This window comes from Quercus robur, chromosome 5 (genome assembly GCF_932294415.1).
Source record: "Quercus robur chromosome 5, dhQueRobu3.1, whole genome shotgun sequence".
Lineage (NCBI taxonomy): Eukaryota > Viridiplantae > Streptophyta > Magnoliopsida > Fagales > Fagaceae > Quercus > Quercus robur.
Window position 1 is genome coordinate 12,507,182 of NC_065538.1, and position 21,334 is coordinate 12,528,515.

Below are 21,334 nucleotides of genomic sequence, written 5' to 3' on the forward strand. Positions count from 1 at the left end.
GTCCACGGGCTACTTCTTTCCTTGATCCACTGCAACCACAAGTACTTCCACTTGTGACTTTGAGACTCCACTCAAAGGTTTCAGATCTTCTTTAAGTTCTTTATGTAGCAACTAAAACGATCACCAAGTTCTTGATATGAATCTTGATCTTGATAACCCTAAGTGTGTATGAAGGTAAACACCTCTATATCTTACAAGAGATTCAACACACAACACATCAAAAACTTCTAAAATGTAGCTAGGGTTTTTCTTTTTATACTTGGAGTAAAACATAAAACCCTACACGTCAAATGGGCTTGGGCTGAATTGGAAATTCTGTAGAAAAATAAATCTACACGAGATTCAATCGATTGAGCCTTGCAGATTTATACCAATAAATCCTGCAATGACTTGATTCCAATTTTACAAATAAACATACTTTGAGTAAGCCTAAACTTAGACTCAATGTTTTGATCATGGTTTGTCAACACATTACTATACAATTTTAGATCCCTGTAAAATACAAATTGTTTAACCTAGTTATTTAACCAAGTGAATACTAAGGTTATTATTCAGATCTAGGTTAAAACAAAACAATCATATCATGTAAAGCAGCGGAAAATAAAAAACACAACGATATGGTAACCTAGGAAAACCAAACCATTAAAAAACCAGGGGAGAATTTAATCTAGTTATCCTCAAGGTAAAACAGATCCACTATGAAAGAATTGTAGATTTACAATAGCGACTTAGACCACTAACATCCTATTGCTACCTCAAGTAGAAAACTTACTACCATGACCCCATGATAGCTTCGAGTCCATGGACTACTTCTTTCTTTGATCTACAGCAAACACAAGCAAGGTTTTGAAACCTGGACCGTTCATTGAACCGTAAAAGGGAGAGGTTCAAGGTTTTTGAAGTTAAACCAAGGTCGAACCGAGGTCGAACCATGATGACGTCATAATTAATTTAATAATAAAAATATTAAATTAACTAAAATAATCCAATTAAATATAAATATCTATATTTCAAATATATATTTTCATATCATAACTTTTACAAGACAAATAAGAAATATCAAATCCTAAGCAAATTTAAATATAATATCTATTTATTTATTTATATATTGATTAGTTAAACTTGAAATAATAATAATAATTATTATATAAGAATTAGAAAGACACTCAAATAAAATAAAATAAATTATTTAATAATTATTATATACTTAATTGTAAATATTAATTAAAATTAGAGCAATAATAGTACCATAACATTTTATACAAATTTTGCCACAATTTGCCATGTGACGAGATGTAAGTGGTAGAGATGTAAACCCATAATTTTTTTTTCATTACTCACACTTTGCCATGTGTCAAATTATAGAAAAAAATTGTGTAAAATATTGTGATACTACATTACTATCAAAGAAATGATATGTTCACAACATTTTCACAACATTTTTACAACAAATCCTAAGTGGCAGGTTGATACTGGTTGTTATTATTAGGGCAAAAATGTAATCTTAGTGTTAGGTTCAAATTTGAACCAATAACAACTAACCACTTATGATTTTTTGTAAAATTGTTGTGGACCTAGCACCTCTCTTACTCTCAAAAATACTTAAAATATTTAATGCACCTATCAATGCATGTTACATCACGTTGGGCAGCTGAAAAAAATATTTAAATCTAATGGCTGAAATTTTTTTGCTTTTATTAAAAAATTAAAACCTTTTATCATTTCCAAGTTAGCCACGTAAGGTACAGGGACTTAGGAATTCAAAAGGAGTAAAAAAGTAACAAAAGTCTAAAGAAAGAAAGAGAAACACATACCTCAGTGAAAAAGAGGAAATTACAGAGCTCCATCAATGGAAAAAAGAAAGAGAAGAAGAAAAAAAAGAAGAAAGAAGAAGAAGCAGCAGCAGAAGACGAAGATACGTGTTACTGTAATTTGTGTTTTTGTTTTTTGGATCTGATGTAGTTTGTGTTTACTGTTGATTTGCTAAGCAAGTGTGGAGTTTGTTTTGGCGCAAACCCTGCTTCGTTGTGTTCTTCTCTCTCCTTTTTTTTTTTTTTTTTTCCTTACAAATCCCTTTGTTCAAGATCTGAAATTATCAGATCTCTTTATGATCTTTGTTCTTCTTCATGTTCTTTCATTTCTTCTAGATTTGATCATAACTTCATACCGATGTATTGGCCAAAATTCATCGGAAAAGCTGAAACAAAATGAAACCGTTGGAACCTCAAAAACCGGTCACGGTTCTTAGAACCGTATGGTTCAACCACGGTTCGCACGGGTCCTTGCTTTTTTTCCCATAGAGCAGTTCTTGAAGCTAAAAAAACCATAAAACTGAGAGGTTCGCAGTCTTTTCGGTCAGACCATACGGTCCAGTCCGAGTTTCAAAACCTTGAACACAAGTTCTCCTACTTATGACTTTGAGACTCCACTCAAAGGTTTTGGATCTTCTTTTAGTTCTTTATGTAGCAACTGAAGCAACCATTAAGTTCTTGATGTGAATCTTGATCTTGATAGCTCTATGTGTGTGTATAAAGGTAAACACTTCTTAGATCTCACAAAAGATTCATCACACAACTCAACAAAGACTTTAGAGAGCTTTTGGGTGCAAAACCCTAGATCTATAAAAGAGGCACACTCTTCTCTCTTTGAAAAATCCTTTTAAAAACGTGCTTAGAGTTTTCTTTATATACTAGAAGAAGTAGACCTGAATCCCTAATCCTTAATGGGCTTGAACTGCTATTTGGGCCTTAATTAAAATTCTGCAGATACGACTCTCGATCGATCAAATTGTCTCTTGATCAGTCGAACCAGGTAGTTTCTAAACTCTTCTTTCTGCAGCTTGTATGTTCTTGAATCTTGACTTGAATCACCTTGAGCATTGTCTAACAATACCTATAAACTCTAGGATCTATATCTAGACAAGTTTGTGTTCATGACTTTCCAATTGTTCTAAACTTTGAAAACCTAACAATCTCCCCCTTTGGCAATTCGTGACAAAACTTACATAAAATATGAAATGCTCAAATACAAGAACAACCCAATACAATAAAAATGCCCAAATACAATTCAACCTAACTACTATCTATTAGTTGCCAGTGTAGACAGTAGCACGACTAAATAAACCTATATATTCTTGAAACACTCAACAAACACATAAACACATGTGTGAAAAATACAAGTAAATCAAAAATAAACAAACTAAAGCAAATAACAAATATGCAAACTAACTCTCCACCTAAGTTAGATACATTAAAGATTTTATTTTCTCCCCCTTTCAAAAACAATTTCAACTCCTTACAAACAAACAGGATTCCCACATTTCATCTATTTCTCCCCCTTTTTGTCATGTATTGACAAAGACAACCCATTCAAAGAGTAAACAGTAAACATACGCAACAAAGGATAAGAGGAAATAGAGAATCAAGGAAACAACTCCCCCTACGATCAACATAGGTTTTAAAAACATCTTTCTCCCCCTATAAAAATAGGAAAAACAAAACAAGTTTTGGGAAAAACAATTTAGAGGAAAATTTAGGAGGTGGGGATAAATAAAAATACACAAACCAAACTAAAAAAAAATAAGGATTCACTTGAAGAAAAATATTCTCTCTTTCAATATATGCAAACTTGACACTATGTGACCCATAAACAGTTGCATAAGTAAAGAAAATATTTGCACATTAATTATCCATCATATCTCTTAAGAAAAATATTTTCTGCAGTTCACACATATTAAAAATAGCATATACTAAAATGTACAAAGGGCTCAAAAATTAGTCAATCAATTTTTAAATCAAGTTAAGTACCCAATTTAGCAAAGTGTATGCATGTTATGTGTGAAAACAATGAGAGATATGACTACAAAACTATAAGATGGATACAAAAAAAAAAGAAAAAGAAAAAAGAAAAAAAGTGCAATGTATGTGAATCCTAAACACAATTGATGCATGAAAAGATAGATTGGTCAAACATTTAAAAACTGAAAATTTTTCATTTTCAATCGATCGAATATGAATCGATTTAGGCAGAAAGCAATGATTAAATATCAAGGAATTTTCGATCGGTCGAAAAACAGATTCGATTGATCGAAATTCTGGAAAACAGAATTTTTTTTGAAAAACAGCAAAAGATTTTGTAGAAACCACTCAAACCAAGTTATTTCATGGATGAAATGCATGAGAATGAGTTTAAAAGTTTTTCAAAAACATGAGTTTTCAACCTAGAACTTCAAAACAAAGATTTTCAAATTCTTAACCATATTTTGCATCAAGAAAACATAATCTTGGATGGCCAAACTAGATTCACACACAATTTTATGTACAAAGCTTAGCAATGAATAACGTGTGAAGTGTGTGCAACTAGTAAAATCATGAGATACATGTGGGGTGATTTGTAGATAGTAATCAAGCACAATTTCTACATTATTCATCACATAAATTTGAAAGTGACTATCACCTAACGAGTTACATCATATAACTCTCACATCTCCTAGAAAACAAGCTTGCAATCATATATATATATATATATATATATTTGGCCTAATAATACACACCAATTTTATTATTAAACCAAGGCTGCACCTTATATTCTTTTTGTGCATGTGCTACACTTTCTCGAGCATAAAATCTTATGATAAGGTGTTCATGATTGGCTAGTAAACAGTGGTGAGATGGTTATTTATTCATTTCTCTTAGGATTTTTTAGTCCTTACAATCAAAAGCATGTGACTTCAAAATCAAGATCATGTGATAAAAAACTATAAACAACTCCCACATAACATGCACTACAAAGTTCAAACTAGTAAAGTGCAATAAAATAAGCTCATTCAAGCTAAATAAGGTACATAAACATGTTATGTAAAGATAATATGGCCAACCTTAACTACACATCCATGATATGTAATACAAAACACAAAAATCTTTTTGGTTTTTAAAAAAAAATTTATGACCAAAAACAAAAAGCACACATTATGCTAAATGAACAATTCAAAGCTATGCATGATAGTACTTAACTAAGCTATAGAGGGTACACAAACAAGAAATATCAATTTCTTAATTAACCCATGAGTACATGTACAAACTAGTACATACTCATACAAAATCATAAATAGTTTAGCACTTATATAACACATACTATTAAAGTTTCTCTATAGTGTCAAGCATGTTCTAAATCAAGAGAGAGATATTATAACTCATGTAATTCTCAAAACAAATAAAACAAGACACAAAATAAAATATTTTTTCTTTTTGAAAATTTTCTATGTTTTTGGATTTTTGAATAATCAAAACAACCTAAGAAAATAAAACAACCAAAAACTAAAAGTAACCATGTCCACAAATAATTGAAATAATTAAATTAGGGACAAGTCTGCAACATTCACCTTAGAGAATCTTTTCTCACCCATATAGCACAAGTCTTCGGCTTCATAGGTGAAAATCCATGAGAAGTAGAGAGTGTATTTGAGGAATTAAATCCTGTAAATTCCTTTCACAAGCCAACAAGCTTAAATTTTTCAAAAGAATATGAAACAATTTGTATGGAATTATGGTAGGAGAAATATCATCACATATCCTAGATTAAAATACAAAATATTTAAATTTCAATCTAAGAAAATTAGGACGAATGTGACCGGAGACACCACAAAAGTGACAAACAGGAACAAATTTAGGAACATCAATATTCCTAACAGCAAATCTAGTCTTAGACTTTGGTTTTTGCCACAACAAAGAACAATTTGGTCTAATATGACCAACAACACCATGAAGGTGACAAGTAGGCACAAAAATAGATTTATTATGCTCTCTAACAATAGGTTTAGACTTAGGTTTAGAATCTACATCAGAACTTTTACCTTTGTCTAACCTAGCAACATAAGCCTTTTCTTTATGATTCCTATTAAAAGGAGGGATATAAACTTTTTCAACTTTAGGCTTAAGAGAAACATAAACGCTTCTAATATCAACAGCAGGCTTGGTACTAGTCAAATTTTCAATTTTAGCTTTAGATTCAACTAACTCTTGTTCCAAACTTTTCATCTTCTCATCCTGAGAGGAAATTTGATTTCTCAAAAAAATTTTCTTTTTATTAGATTCATCTAATCTAACAACAAATTCCTCTTTTTCAAGATTAGCCAATTTTAACTCTTCCTTGAATTTCTTAGCAATTTTCATAGATTTCAATAATTCCTTACGAAGAGTTTCACAGGCATCAATAAGATCAACAGAAACAACAGTTTCCTTTTTATTCAAATCATCACAATCAAAAATAGTAAGACACTTAAAATTATCTATGATAATAGGGATCACGGATCAACTCTAGGTATAATAACCTAAATCAAGAGCTAACCCGCTGTGATACCACTTGTACGATTTTAGATTCCTGTAAAACACAAGTTGTTTAACCTAGTTATTTAACCAAGTGAATACTTAGGTTTATTATTCAGTTATAGGTTAAAACAAAACAATCATATCATGTAAAACAGCGGAAAATAAAGAACATAACGATATGATAACCCAAGAAAACCAAACCAGTAAAAAAACATGCGGACGATTTAACCTAACTATCCTCAAGGTAAAATAGATCCACTATGAAAGAACTAAAGATTTACAATAGCGACTTAGACCACTAACATCCTATTTCTACCTCGAGTAGAAAACTTACTACCACGACCCCATGATAGGTCGGAGTTCACGGACTACTTCTTTCTTTGATCTACAGCAACCACAAGTTCTCCTCGTTATGACTTTGAGACTCCACTCAAAGGTTTTGGATCTTCTTTTAGTTCTTTATGCAGCAACTAAAACAACCATCAAGTTCTTGATGTGAATCTTGATCTCGATAGCTTTATGTGTGTGTATGAAGGTAAACACCTCTCAGATCTCACAAAAGATTCATCACACAACTCAACAAAGACTCTAGAGAGCTTTTGGGTGCAAAACCCTAGATCTACAAAAGAGGCACACTCTTCTCTCTCTAAAAAATCCTTTAAAAATGTGCTTAGAGTTTCCTTTATATACTAGAAGAAGTAGACCTGAAACCCTAATCCTTAATGGGTTTGAACTGTTGTTTGGGCCTTAATTAAAATTTTGCAGATACGACTCTCAATCAATCGAGTCTGTCTCTCGATCGGTCGAACCAAGCAGTTTCTGAACTCTTCTTTCTGTAGCTTATATGTTCTTGAATCTTGACTTGAATCACCTTGAGCATGTCTAATAATACCTATAAACTCTAGGATCTATATCTAGACAAGTTTGTGTTCCCGACTTGCCAATTGTTCTAAACTTTTAGAACCTAACAATTACAAATTTCCTAAAGTCTTAGAACCTGACATAATGGATTCCTCCTCTTGTGAAAAATTCTCAAGAAATAGCTTAAGGCGTTGTCCATTCACCTTAAATATGTTACTATTCTTAGGATTTTCAATTTCTATGGCACCATGGTGGAAAATGTTTTTAACAATGAAAGGTCCAGTCCATCTATATCTCAATTTCCGGGGAACAAATGTAACCTAGAACTACACAAAAGGAACTTTTTGAGATGGTTCAAAAGATTTCCTTAAAATTTGTTTGTCATGAAAAACCTTCATTCTTTATTAAGAAATCCTAGAATTCTCATATGCATCATGCCAAATTTCTCCCAACTCATTCAATTACAAATTTCTCAATGAACTAGCCTTGTCTAAGTTAAAGTTAAACATCTTTATTGCCCAATATGATTAATGTTCCAATTCCACATGCAAGTGACAAGTTTTACCATAAACAATTCTATAGAGAGACATATCAAGAATATTTTTATAGGCAATGCGGTACGACCAAAGTGCATCATTCAACCTCAAAAACCAATCTTTACAATTTGGGTTAACCGTCTTTTCGAAAATTTGTTTAATCTCCCTATCGGCAAGCTCAACTTCTCCACTTGTTTGTGGGTGATATGGGAAGGCAACCTTGTGTGTTATGAAATATTTTCTCATTAATGCCTCAAAAGTTCGGTTGCAAAAGTGCAAGCCCCCATCACTAATTGAAAAAGTTGCGAACCTCAATCATGAAGCGTTTCTTATCTTGAGCACTCCAATGAGATGGTGTTTGGTCTGTGACAAGAAAATTGACAATATAAGCATACCAAGGCAAAGAAGAGATGGAAACAATTTTTTATCAGGGAATGAATCCCTAATGGCAATGCATCCTGTAAGGTTGAATTTATTCAACCATCTAATTGGCTTTATTCCGTGCCAAATTTGCTTGTAATTCAGCATTTAGTAACCCTGTATTTAGGTGGGATTGTTGTAAGGGTAGTGAGTGAGATAGAGTGAAGTTTGCTCAAGAGTGTGCAAGAAAATAGAGTGTCGCGGCTGGGACTCGCGGGTGGACTCGCGGCTTCAACCCGCCAGAAGATGCACACGTGCCAAGCATGCTGGAAGATGAACAGTCATGCTAGCTGGAGCACTACAGGACAAAACAGGACAACTGGCCATACGGTTAACTCGCGACTGGATCTCGCGACTTGGTCAAGCCGCGAGGTCAAGCCGCGAGCCACCCCTGTTTTGGAAAAACCTGACGTTTCGCATTCCTCTTCACTCCAGTATAAATACCCTTTTAACCCACGATTGAAAGAGAGCTTCCATAGAGAATTTTGAGAGAGAAACCCTAAAGAAAAACCATATTGTAACCCACAATCTCTACCTTAGAGTCTCATCAAATTCCCTCACTCTCTTCCTCTCCATTGTCAAATCCTTGAGAGGCATTATACCAAACCTGGTTCTCACCATTATCATCTCTGTGAGACAGACGTTTGGAGTTCTGGGAAGCAGTTAGGAAGGAGCCAATCTTCATTGGTTGATGCTACGGTGTAGTAGCGGAATCCGGAAAGCTAGAAAAGAAAAAGGTTCGGCGCAACCTCGTTGGAGCAAGAAGCTTGGAGGGCTTAGGTGCATTGGGTAGATTAGGCTTGGAGGGTCTATTGCTGTCCTTGTATCCCAACTGTATTTTCTAGTGGATTGATTACCGCTTGGAGGGCGGCGGAGAGGTTTTTCGCCGAGGTCTTCGGTTTCCTCTTCGATAACACATCTGGTGTTATCTCTGTGTTTGCATCTTCCTTCCTCTCTATCTCTGCCTTTACTTTATCTGCTGTGGTTTATTTTGTTATGGCTTAGATAGTTGTTTAACCTATTCCATATTATAGCATATGTTAAGTTTCCGCACACTAGTTGTTTAACATATTGCTTGTGTTGATTAAGTTGGTTTTTGGGGGTCTAAACGTTCAAAAGTGTTTTTTGTACACGTTTTTGAACTTTCAATTGGTATCAGAGCGGGTACACAGCTGTTTGGTTTCATTACCATTGTGTGATCCTTGACTCCCTTTTTGAGATGGATAGGTCTCAATCCCTTAATGCACCTCCATATTTTGATGGAAGTAATTATGCGCTTTGGAAGGTTCGTATGAGAGCTTTTTTATGCTCTATTGATGAATCCGTGTGGGATGCTGTTGAGATTGGTTGGACCAAACCTGAGGCAGCCAAATCCACATGGGATAAGGCAGCACTTGTTGCATCTAATGCTAACAGTAAAGCACTAAATGCTATTTTCTGTGGTGTGTCTCCAGATGAATTTCACAGGATTTCTCACATTACCATTGCCAAAGATGCATGGGAGATTCTGGAAACAACTTATGAAGGCACGAAGAAAGTGAAAGATACCAAGTTACAAATGCTGACCACTCGGTTTGAGGAGCTCAAGATGAGTGAGGATGAGTCTTTCGACTCTTTCTATGGGAAGTTAAATGAAGTGGTTGTCAGTAAGTTTAACTTGGGGGAGAAGATGGAGGACTCAAAGATTGTAAGGAAGATCCTTCGATCATTGCCGGAAAGCTTCCGTGCTAAAGTGACAGCCATTGAAGAGAGCAAGGATCTTGACGACATCAGAGTACAGGAGCTGGTTGGTTCTCTGCAGACCTATGAGATGTCGCTGCCAAATCAACGGAAGAGCAAATCCCTTGCTCTAAAGACCATTAATGAGAAGGTGGAAGATCAAGGCTCATCAGGAGAAGATATGGTGGACAAAGATGTAGCCTATCTTGTTAAAAATTTCAGAAAGTTTTTGAAATTCAAAAACAATGGAAATTTTGATGATAAGAGAAAATTCCAAAATTCTGGAAGGGAGAAGAGGGATTTCAAAAAGAAAGATGGAAAAGAATCCCAATCCACACAAGGTGTCACTTGTTTTGAATGCAACGGGCATGGACACTTCAAGAAGGAATGTCCTAATTATTTGAAATCGAAAGGCAAGGTGTATGCCACGACCTTGAGTGATTCAGACTCGTCCGAATCAGAATCTGAAGAGAGCTGTGATGGAGAAGGGAACTATTCAGCTTTCATGACTATTGCTCATGTTGAGTCTTCGGATGAATTGAATTTGCTTGTTCAAGACCTTGGAGAACATAGTGATGATGAATCACTAGGAATTGTTGAAGAGTCAGAAGCTGAAGGAGAAGAAAGCACAGCAACTCTTCAAGAGAATTATAACTCACTCTTGGAGAAGTCGGGTGAATACACAAGGGTAGCCAAGGCTGCTGAGAGAAAGATGAAGAAGGCTGAGGAGGACTACAAAAGTCTCCTAATCCGGTATAGGGAGGCCAAATGCGAGATTGAAACTCTGAATGGTGAGCTGTCCGAAGCTTACACTAAAGTAAGATTTCTTGAGAATGAGGTTGTTCAAGCAAATGCAAAAATAGAGAGGGTCACCACCAAGAAGCTAGACGATGTTATATCTTCTCAAAAGAGCTTTTCAGACAAATCCGGACTGGGATATACCGGAGGAAGTAGTTCAACTGGAAATGTCACCAAAGAAGTGAAGTTTGTCAAAGCCAAAGATCCAGTTGTAGCTGACCCTACTGGTGTGAAGCTCGAGGTGGAGGAGAAGAAGAATGTGGTGGACCAACGGATGCTGAATCATCGTAATCAGTATGTGGGCAGGTCTGAGTCTCGTGCCAAGTCACGTCCACGACCACAAAGAGGTCCTAGAGGAATGTATGTGTGCCATTATTGCGGACTTCTAGGGCACACTCGACCAAATTGCCAAAAGCTGAGAGCAAAGAACAGTGCAACTCCTCAAAGGTCAGGAGGACCAAGAATTGACAGGAGAACTTGGGCAGGTGATCAACCCAGAGAGCATCATGAAGATCCCGGAATGATGAACGTGATGAAGATGATTGGTGCATTCACCAACTGCTTGGAAAACTTCTCACGAAGGTTTGAAAGCCCTAACTCCCGTACCCAATCCTTTAAGGAAATCACCCCAAACGCAAGTGACGTGTGGGTGAAAAGGGGTACTCATGCATAAGCATTACAACATGTCCATGCATTAATTCTTCCTATGCTTTGTGACTATGTCTGTGTGGTATGCCTGCTGTTTTTGATTCTTGGTTGTTTGATTATTCTTCTTGTGTATTTTTCTTAATTGTGTTTTATCAATCTTTTTGTTTCTTGAGTCAAAAATCCAAAAATTACATAAAAAATTTGAAAATCAAAAAGCTTGATTGACTGTGTTGAGTTTTGTCTTAAAACTTGTTTTGCCTTGTACGTTTGTGCTAATGGCTTTGTGCATTTTCGAGCATTGCTTGTTTTCATGCACTCATATCACTATGGGAAAAATCTTGAAATCTATGTGATTGTTGTAAATAGATCTTCAAACTTGTCATGAATGATTAGTGAATGGTTATGTTGATCTTGAAACATGCATAGACTTGTGTCTATATCTCTTCCCACTTTTTATTTTTTTTTTGCTAAAAAGAGCTCACCAAATGTAAATCTCCAAATGAAAAGAGATATTGAGCTGCAAAAGCCTGTCGCACATTCTAGTATTTGACTAGGAAAAAGGGTAAGCGACCTTATTTTAAAAGTGAAATTTCATTCAAAAAGGCCAAAGGCCTGTTCTTCAAAGAGAAATGTTACATATTCCTCTCACAATGAGAGATGATTGCCTCAAAAGATCAAATGTTATGGCTGAAAGTGGAGTAAAATGAAAAGCTCCAAGTTATGTTATCAAGTTATGTGGGAGGTCATATATTCATATTTCTATAATTGAGATTGGTCACATGATCTAGTGCTAATTGTGTATGCCTTGGTTGAATTGATCATTGAAGCTTCACATTAGACAAAGGACTATTTCATTGTTGATATCCACACACAACACACAAGTTTATGTTCGATAAATGCCATATTCATTTGTGTGATTGTACTTGATAAAATGTGTTTTCACATGCTCAATCTTTGTTAATTCAAGCACAAAAAGATTTTTGAGTGTTTTAGGTGTTTTTGGAAAGTATTTTGTTGGAAAAATTTGAAAATTTCAAAAATACAGTTTTGCCCTGTTTTGGCGGCTCAGTCGCGGGTTTGTCAAGTCGCGAGCCTCAGTCGCATCTTCGCTGGTCATGTTTGGCGACTTGTTGGCGAGTGGAAGGTCCAGTCGCGAGGATCACTCAGAGATTTTCGCGGCTCAGCTCGCGACTAACTCGCGGGTATACCTTCCAGTCGCGAAAAACACTTAGAAAAATTTTTCAAAATTTTGTTCTTGAGTGCTTTGGCGGCTTGATCTGGCGACTGTGTGGCGACTTAATCCAGTCGCGAAAATCGCGTGTTTTGCAGAAACAGGAGCAGTTTTTAAACTTTTTCAGTTTTTCCCTCGGATTTTTGTGACTGTTCATCTTCTTTCTAAACTCTCTCCCTCCCAAACACTCCGTGCTCCCTTTTCCAATCTCTTGTGTTGCACTCTTGCAGCTCAAAATCGTCAAGTTACAGGTATGGGTTTTCTGATTTTCACTCTTTTCTACTTGATTCTGTGCTTTTACCCTTGATTTTTCGCATATGATTGTGTTTTTGAAATGGGTTTGTCTTTCGGTCTCTGCTCCTTGTTCTTGCTTAGCTTGTGGATGCTGTTGGTATAGTTTGTGTTAAATGATTGTCATATGCTCATTGCTCTTCATCTTGTGCTTAGCTAAGTGTTTCTTTTTTTTCAATCTGATCTTTGAGATGTTGAGTAATTTCTATTGGTTCGTTCTGAGGTTGTGTGTTTTACTGTGCTAGATTTGCATGTTCTAGTGTGTCTATCTGTGGGTAGCTTCTGTTTGGATCAATATATTGTTTGAGTGTCATATCATTTTTCCATTACCTGCCTCAATGTCATTTATCTGCCTTCAGGATAGTTTCACCATGTTGTTCATGTGTTTCCTATCCTAGGCTTGGTTTATCCATATGATTGAACTAACTAGCTTGCTGTTTAAGTTTTTGAAGTTCATTTGTTTGGTTGATATCTCTCTCTGTTTACTACATGGTCCTGACTGGTTCTGCACATATATTGCTATATGTTGTTGTGGCCTTTTCTGATTGTTCACAGATGGCTCCCTCACCTCAGAAGAAGAAATCTACTGCAAAGAAGGCTGACAAGAGATTAAAGATGGATTCTAGATTGTTTAGGTCTGTTCACCACTTTGAGAGATACAAGGATAACTTCTTGAATGCAGGAATCATTCAAGAGAGATTTGTGGATTTGGAGGACTTAAGGCAAAATTTTATTCCCAGTTGTTTTGAAGGAAGAGGATGGGAAAAGCTTTTGGGTGGTTTCCCTGTTGTGTGTGAACCCTTAATTAGGGAATTTTACTCAAATGCTGTGATAAAGGATAATGAATTGAGTTGCTGGGTGAGGGGTAAAGAATTTGTCTTGGATGCTCATGTTATAGATGATGCATTAGGGCTTGAAGGATTAGATGATGAAGAATTTATCAATTACAAGGATAGGAGTGTGTCTATTGAAACAATTCAACAAAGGATAGGTGGGCAGAGAGAAGGGAAATGTTTGAATACCACTGCCTTTCCAGTGGACATGAGGTGCCTTACCATAATCATGATGTTTAACCTCTATCCCATTAGGAAATTGACTACAATCAACTGTGCTAGAGAAGTCTTTCTGATGGATCTCAAGGAAAAGAACTTCATAGACATAAGTTCCCACATTTATGACACCATTGTGGATGAGACTAGAACAACCTCTAGGCCTAAATTGATCTTTCCAAGTTTGCTAATGAGGATTTTTAGGAGTAAAGGAGTTCCTATCCCTCAAGACATCAGTCCCATGTCTACACCCTCTGCAATCAACAAGCTTACCTGCAAAAGGATAAGTGTTAGGCTTCCAGGAGAAGAAGATGAAGGTGATGAAGGAGAGGCTGCTCCAATGGAGACTGAAGCAGAAGCAGCTGGACTTGCATCAACTTCAACACCTAGGAGAAGTGGCAAAAGACACAGAGCTTCAACCTCTGCAGACACACCTCCAGATGCTTTCCAGATCATTCTGGAAAGGCTTGATGGGATCAGGGCAGTCCAAACTGAGCACTCTGACAGGATGAGAGCCATGCAAGACCAGATTGATGTCTTGGCTGCTACACTTGACAGCTTCACAACTCAGCATGACAAGTGACCCTTTGTCCATTCCATGTCAAAAAGGGGGAGAAAGTTCATTGATGATTGAGAAGCAGAAAAGCAGCTCTTAAGGGGGAGTAATTAGTTGAGGGGGAGTAATGTGTTGTTTTTATGGTTTTGATACACTGTGTTTTGGTGTATAGCTGTTTCTAACTCTTTTCATATACTCATGGTTTAAACTTTAATATATGTTTGATGATGTTATTCAGGTATTTGTTGGTTTGTACCCATATGCTTTTGTAAGCTTTTAGGGTTTATGTTTTATGCATAGTTTGTAGGCTTTATGGTATGTACCATGCTTAAGTGCAGCCTTTATGCTATGTTGAAATCAGTACTTAATCTAAATGTTCTGCATTTTGGTTTATGTACTGTCACTCTTGTGCCCTTGTAGGATTGTTCCTAGATGCATATGCCTTGTGTGCTATGCATTGGTTGAGTGTTGAGCATACAAGTGTCTTGCCTTGTGCTTGTTAACTTGTATGTCCTTGTGTTCATTCCAAGTGTGAATGAGCACTGTGATCACTACCTTGTGGTGTTCACTTGGTTGATCAAGCCATGGTTTGTTTATTAACTCCATTTTTGCTTGATCTCATATTGCCTGTTTCATATGCATTTATAATTTTCTGCTTACAATGATCATGGTGTATTGTTGTGTTTCAGGAGTTTATGTTCATATGATTCAAGTGCATCACAGCTTCTAGAGTTAGGTGTGAGTGAGTTTTGATCAACTGTTCCCAACTCACATGTTAAGTCTAGAGTCTGTTTTAGGGTTTTGTCACGGAATAGCCAAAGGAGGAGATTGTAAGGTTGAATTTATTCAACCATCTAATTGGCTTTATTTCGTGCCAAATTTGCTTGTAATTCAGCATTTAGTAACCCTGTATTTAGGTGGGATTGTTGTAAGGGTAGTGAGTGAGATAGAGTGAAGTTTGCTCAAGAGTGTGCAAGAAAACAGAGTGTCGCGGCTGGGACTCGCGGGTGGACTCGCGGCTTCAACCCGCCAGAAGATGCACACGTGCCAAGCATGCTGGAAGATGAACAGTCATGCTAGCTGGAGCACTACAGGACAAAACAGGACAACTGGCCATACGGTTAACTCGCGACTGGATCTCGCGACTTGGTCAAGCCGCGAGGTCAAGCCGCGAGCCACCCCTGTTTTGGAAAAACCTGACGTTTCGCATTCCTCTTCACTCCAGTATAAATACCCTTTTAACCCACGATTGAAAGAGAGCTTCCAGAGAGAATTTTGAGAGAGAAACCCTAAAGAAAAAACAGATTGTTTCACCCACAATCTCTACCTTAGAGTCTCATCAAATTCCCTCACTCTCTTCCTCTCCATTGTCAAATCCTTGAGAGGCATTATACCAAACCTGGTTCTCACCATTATCATCTCTGTGAGACAGACGTTTGGAGTTCTGGGAAGCAGTTAGGAAGGAGCCAATCTTCATTGGTTGATGCTACGGTGTAGTAGCGGAATCCGGAAAGCTAGAAAAGAAAAAGGTTCGGCGCAACCTCGTTGGAGCAAGAAGCTTGGAGGGCTTAGGTGCATTGGGTAGATTAGGCTTGGAGGGTCTATTGCTGTCCTTGTATCCCAACTGTATTTTCTAGTGGATTGATTACCGCTTGGAGGGCGGCGGAGAGGTTTTTCGCCGAGGTCTTCGGTTTCCTCTTCGATAACACATCTGGTGTTATCTCTGTGTTTGCATCTTCCTTCCTCTCTATCTCTGCCTTTACTTTATCTGCTGTGGTTTATTTTGTTATGGCTTAGATAGTTGTTTAACCTATTCCATATTATAGCATATGTTAAGTTTTCGCACACTAGTTGTTTAACATATTGCTTGTGTTGATTAAGTTGGTTTTTGGGGGTCTAAACGTTCAAAAGTGTTTTTTGTACACGTTTTTGAACTTTCACATCCATGGATTCATTAAAAGTGAGGTGCGACGGATGGTTTGCCACCACATTTTCTACTTCCTTTTTATCTTTGATGGTGATATTAAATTCTTGTAGTAGAAGAATCGGTCTAATCAACCTTGGCTTTGCATCCTTCTTTGAAAGAAGATATTTTAAAGTTGCATGGTTAGTGAAAAAAACAACAAGAGAGCCAAGAATATATGAATGGAAATTATCTAAGGAAAATACCACAACAAGTAACTCTTTTTCAATTGTAGAATAATTCATTTGAACTTCATTCAAAGTCTTACTTGCATAATAAATTACAAGAGATTTTTTATCCTTTCTTTGCCCCAACATTGCTCCAATCGCATAATCACTTGCATCACACATAATTTCAAAAGGTAAAGTCCAACTTGGTGGTTGCATGATAGGTGTAGTGGTAAGCATGCCTTTTAACTTATCAAAAGCTTCTTGGCAAGCTTGGGTCCGTTCAAATGGAGTGTCATTTGTTAGGAGGTTACACATAGGTCTAGATATGAAACTAAAGTCTTTTATGAACCTCCTATAAAATCCAACATGTCCTAGGAATGATCTCACATCTTTAACAGTCTTAGGTGTAGGCAAATTAGCAATCAACTCAAATTTTGCTTTATCCACCTCTATGCCTTTTGAAGAAACAATGTGGCCTAATACAATCCCTTTTGTGACCATGAAATGACACTTTTCGCAATTTAATAGTAAACTCTTTCTTCACACCTAGTTAAGACTTTTTGCAAATTAGAAAGGCATTCATCAAAAGAGTCACCAAACACAGAAAAATCATTCATGAAAACCTCTAAAATAATGCTCTACCATGTCACTATAAATACTTAGCATGCATCTTTGAAAAGTGGCAGGTGCATTACATAAACCAAATTGCATCCTCCTAAATGCAAAAGTACCAAAAGGACAAGTAAATGTGGTTTTCTCTTGATCTTCAAGTGCAATTTCAATTTGATAGTACCTAGAATACCCATCTAAAAAGCAATAGTACCCATGACCCGCTACTCTCTCTAAAACTTGATCCAAGAAAGGTAAAGGGAAGTGATCTTTCCTAGTGACTACAGTCAATTTTCTATAATCAATACACATGCCGGTGACACGAGTTAGAATTAACTCATTATTCTCATTTTTTACCATAGTTATTCCGGATTTCTTAGGCACCACTTGAATAGGACTTACCCATTTACTATCTACGATGGGGTATATGATACCCATGTCTAACAATTTGAGCACTTCAGTCCTAACTACCTCTTTCATTGTAGGGTTCAACCTACGTTGCATCTCCCTAGATGGTTTAGCATTGTCCCCTAAATAAATCCTGTGAGTACAAACCAATGGGCTAATTCCTTTAATGTTTGCTATGTTCCATCCTATGGCACTCTTATGTTTTCTTAAAGCATTTAATAACTTACCTTCTTGCAAAGAGTCAAATTTAGAAGATATAACCACAGGAAAAGTCTCATCGGTTCCTAGAAAAGCATACTTGAGCTCAACAGGCAAGGGCTTCAACTCCAATTTTGGTACTTGCTCACTAGATGACAACTTTATCTCACAAGGTGGCAGATCCTCATATTTCAATTTCCAATTGCTCACTTCCAATTCCTGTGCAGATTCCAAAAGACGGTGAATGTAGGCAATTTCAGAATTTTCATCAAAATTAAAATCACATGAATTGACTAGACAAGCTTCTAATGGATCTGAAAAACATGTTTTGTTGAATTGTTCTTGAACAAGTGTTTCAATTAAGTCAACTTCATGCACATCCTCTTCAACCCTAGTGTTAGGACATATGTGAGACTTGTTAGAAACATATGTTATGTAAATTGGCTAATCCTTTGACAAAATGCACTTTACTTATAATTGAGTAGATCTAGGATGGGTTTAGTACTTCAAAGAACAAGAATTCAAGTTTAGTATTGAAGCCATGAAAATCTGTCCAAGAAACAAGTGAAAAAGTGTTGTTCATTAAAACTCAACAGATGATATCTATTGGGTTTAATGCTAATGCTACACAATAGCTCGACAGAAGCTATATCTATCAAGAATTACGAAATTCAGATTTCCAAATCTGATTTCACGCATATCCATGTGTATTTGTGTAAGGTTTTTTTTTTCTTATAACCCTAGACATATATAAGGATTATTTTAAGGGCTGTCAAATGGGATGCAAAGTGATGCAACTCAATGCAATTTGATTGAGCATGCAAATTGTGATTGGAGATAGAGTTTACCCTAATTCATCATATTCCTTATAGAAGCTGCTGCGCCTTTGCGCTAAGGGTTTTATAACCAAGGAACTTCTTGATATTCATCGTTGGATGAATTGAAGAGCTTTGCAGCCAACATCTTCCTCGAGTTGGTGTGTTAGTCACGTACTTGGATCCGTGCATCGGTTTGTTAGTTACGTACTAGGAGCTGTGCATTGAAAGGAGAGATTGTCACTATATTACAAGTCCAATTGGGTATTAGGGGAAGGGTTCAATTGTAGGTTGGTATTAGGTACTGGAATTCCTTTTACTTGTAATCGCTTGTTTTGATAATAGTGAATTCTTAAAAATGGTAACCTTAAATTCACCCGGTGGGGTTTTGCCTTAGTGATTTTCCCCATTTGTAAACCAATCACCTGTGTCAAATTTATTTTCTGTTGCATTTAGTATTATTGGTGATTTGTTTGTACTACCACGTTATTGCATGTAATTGAATCTAATTAATTTCACTTGGCTAAATTAATTGATTAAGTTACCAAAGGGGTCAATACATTCTTGGCCTATCACCTAGGTTGCTTACAAGTATTAAAATATTAAGCTCAAGGGTCATATTCCCAAAAGATAATTTTAAGATTCCATTTCTACAATGTATCAATGCATTAGAAGTTGCAAGAAATGGGCATCCTAAAATCACATATATTTGAGAATAAGCATTAGAAACAGGATGCATGTCCAAAATAATAAAGTCAATAGGAAAATAAAATTTGTCTACTTGAACCAAAACATCCTCAACAACACCCTTTGGAATAATCACAGATTGATTGACAAATTGTAAAATTATGGAAGTGGGTTTTAACTCGCTTAAACCTAATTGCTCATACACTGAATATGGCAAAAGATTCACACTTGCCCCAAGATCAAGCAAAGCTTTCCCTATCTTTAAATTACCAATCACACATGAAATAGTGGGACAACCTGGATCTTTGAACTTAGGAGGTCTATTGTTTTGAATGATTGCACTAACTTATTCAGTCAAAAATGCCTTCTTATGTACATTAAGCTTATGATTAACAGTACACAAATCTTTCAAAATTTTAGCATATGATGGAATTTGCTTTATGGCATCCAAAAGAGGAATGTGCACTTCAACTTGCTTAAGCATTTCAAGGATTTCAAAATTTTGATTCATTTTTTGAGGTGGAATCAACCTTTGGGGAAAGGGAGCAGGCATAGGACACCTTTCAATTTCATTAGATTTAGGCTCAAGGACCTCATCACTATTCTTTATTTTGGAAGATTCATCTTGTGTATTGCTTTTAGGAATATCTTTTTTAATGATTTTTCCACTACAAAGAGTTTTTACAGATTTAACTTGATAGGCCAAGAATGTATTGACCCTTTTGGTAACTTAATCAATTAATTAGCCAAGTGAAATTAATTAGATTCAATTACATGCAATAAGCATGGTAGCACAAACAAATCACCAACTAAGTTAAATGCAGCAAAAAATAAATTTGACAAATGTGATTTGTTTACGAATGGGGAAAACCACCAAGGCAAAACCCCACTGGGTGAATTTAAGGTCACCACTCCCAAGAATCCACTATTATCAAAACAAGTGGTTACAAGTAAAAGGAATCTAGTACCTAATACCAACCTACAGTTGAACCCTTACCCAGTACCCAATTGGACTTGTAATGTAGCGGCAATCTCTCCTTTCGATGCACGAATCCTAGTACGTGACTAACCAATGATGCACAGATCCTAGTACATGACTAGCACACTAACTTGAGGAAGATGTTGGCTGCAAAGTTCTTTAGTTCATCTAACAATGAAGATTAGGAAGCTCCTTGGTCACAAAACCCTTGGCGCAAAGACGCAGTAGCTTCTAGAGAGAATATGATAAATTAGGGCAAATTCTGTCTTGAGTCACAATTTGCATGCACAATGACTTTGCATCAAGTTGCATCACCTTTGACAGCCCTTAAAATAATCCTTATATATGTATAAGGTTCTGAGAAAAAAAAAACCCTACACAAATACACATGGATATGCGTGGAGTCAGATCTAGGAATCTGAATTTTGTAATTCTCGATAGATACAGCTTCTGTCGAGCTGCGGTTAAGCATCAACATTAAACCTCGATAGATATCATTTATCGAGCTATCTGTCGAGCTTTAATGAACAACACTTCTTCACTTGTTTCTTAGACAGATTTGCATGGCTTCAATACTAAACTTGTACTCTTGTTCCTTGAAGTACTAAACCCATCCTAGATCTACCCAATTACATGTAAAGTGCGTTTTGTCAAAGGATTAGCCAATTTACATAACATATGTCTCTAACAAGTTCCATATATGTCCTAACATAACTTGACTCACTTTATTTTTAGAGGAACTAAAATCATCAACACAAAATTGACCTTGGGGATTTGGTTGTGGTTGAGATGGAAACTTACCCTTTTCTATTGTGCTCATGGATGTGGTCAACTTAGTGAGAGTACTCCTAATGTCATTTATGGCTTGAGAGTTCTAATTATTAATGGTGGATTGAGTTTGCATAAATTGTTGCAAAGTGTCCTCAAGGCTCTTCTCTGGAGGGGGATTATAGGGAACAAAATTTGAAGAACCATGTGTAGGAGGTGCAACCACATTATCATTTTTCCAACTAAAATTTGGGTAATTCCTCCACCTTGAATTGTATCTCTCTGAATAGGGGGAAGGGAAT

At 36.3% G+C, this 21,334-nt stretch overlaps 1 pseudogene; it reads right to left on the bottom strand.

Annotated features, from left to right (window-relative positions):
- Positions 1 to 8,012: 8,012 nt before the first annotated feature.
- On the bottom strand, positions 8,013 to 19,838 carry LOC126727814 (uncharacterized; annotated as a pseudogene).
- Between the last annotated feature and the right edge of the window lie 1,496 nt (positions 19,839 to 21,334).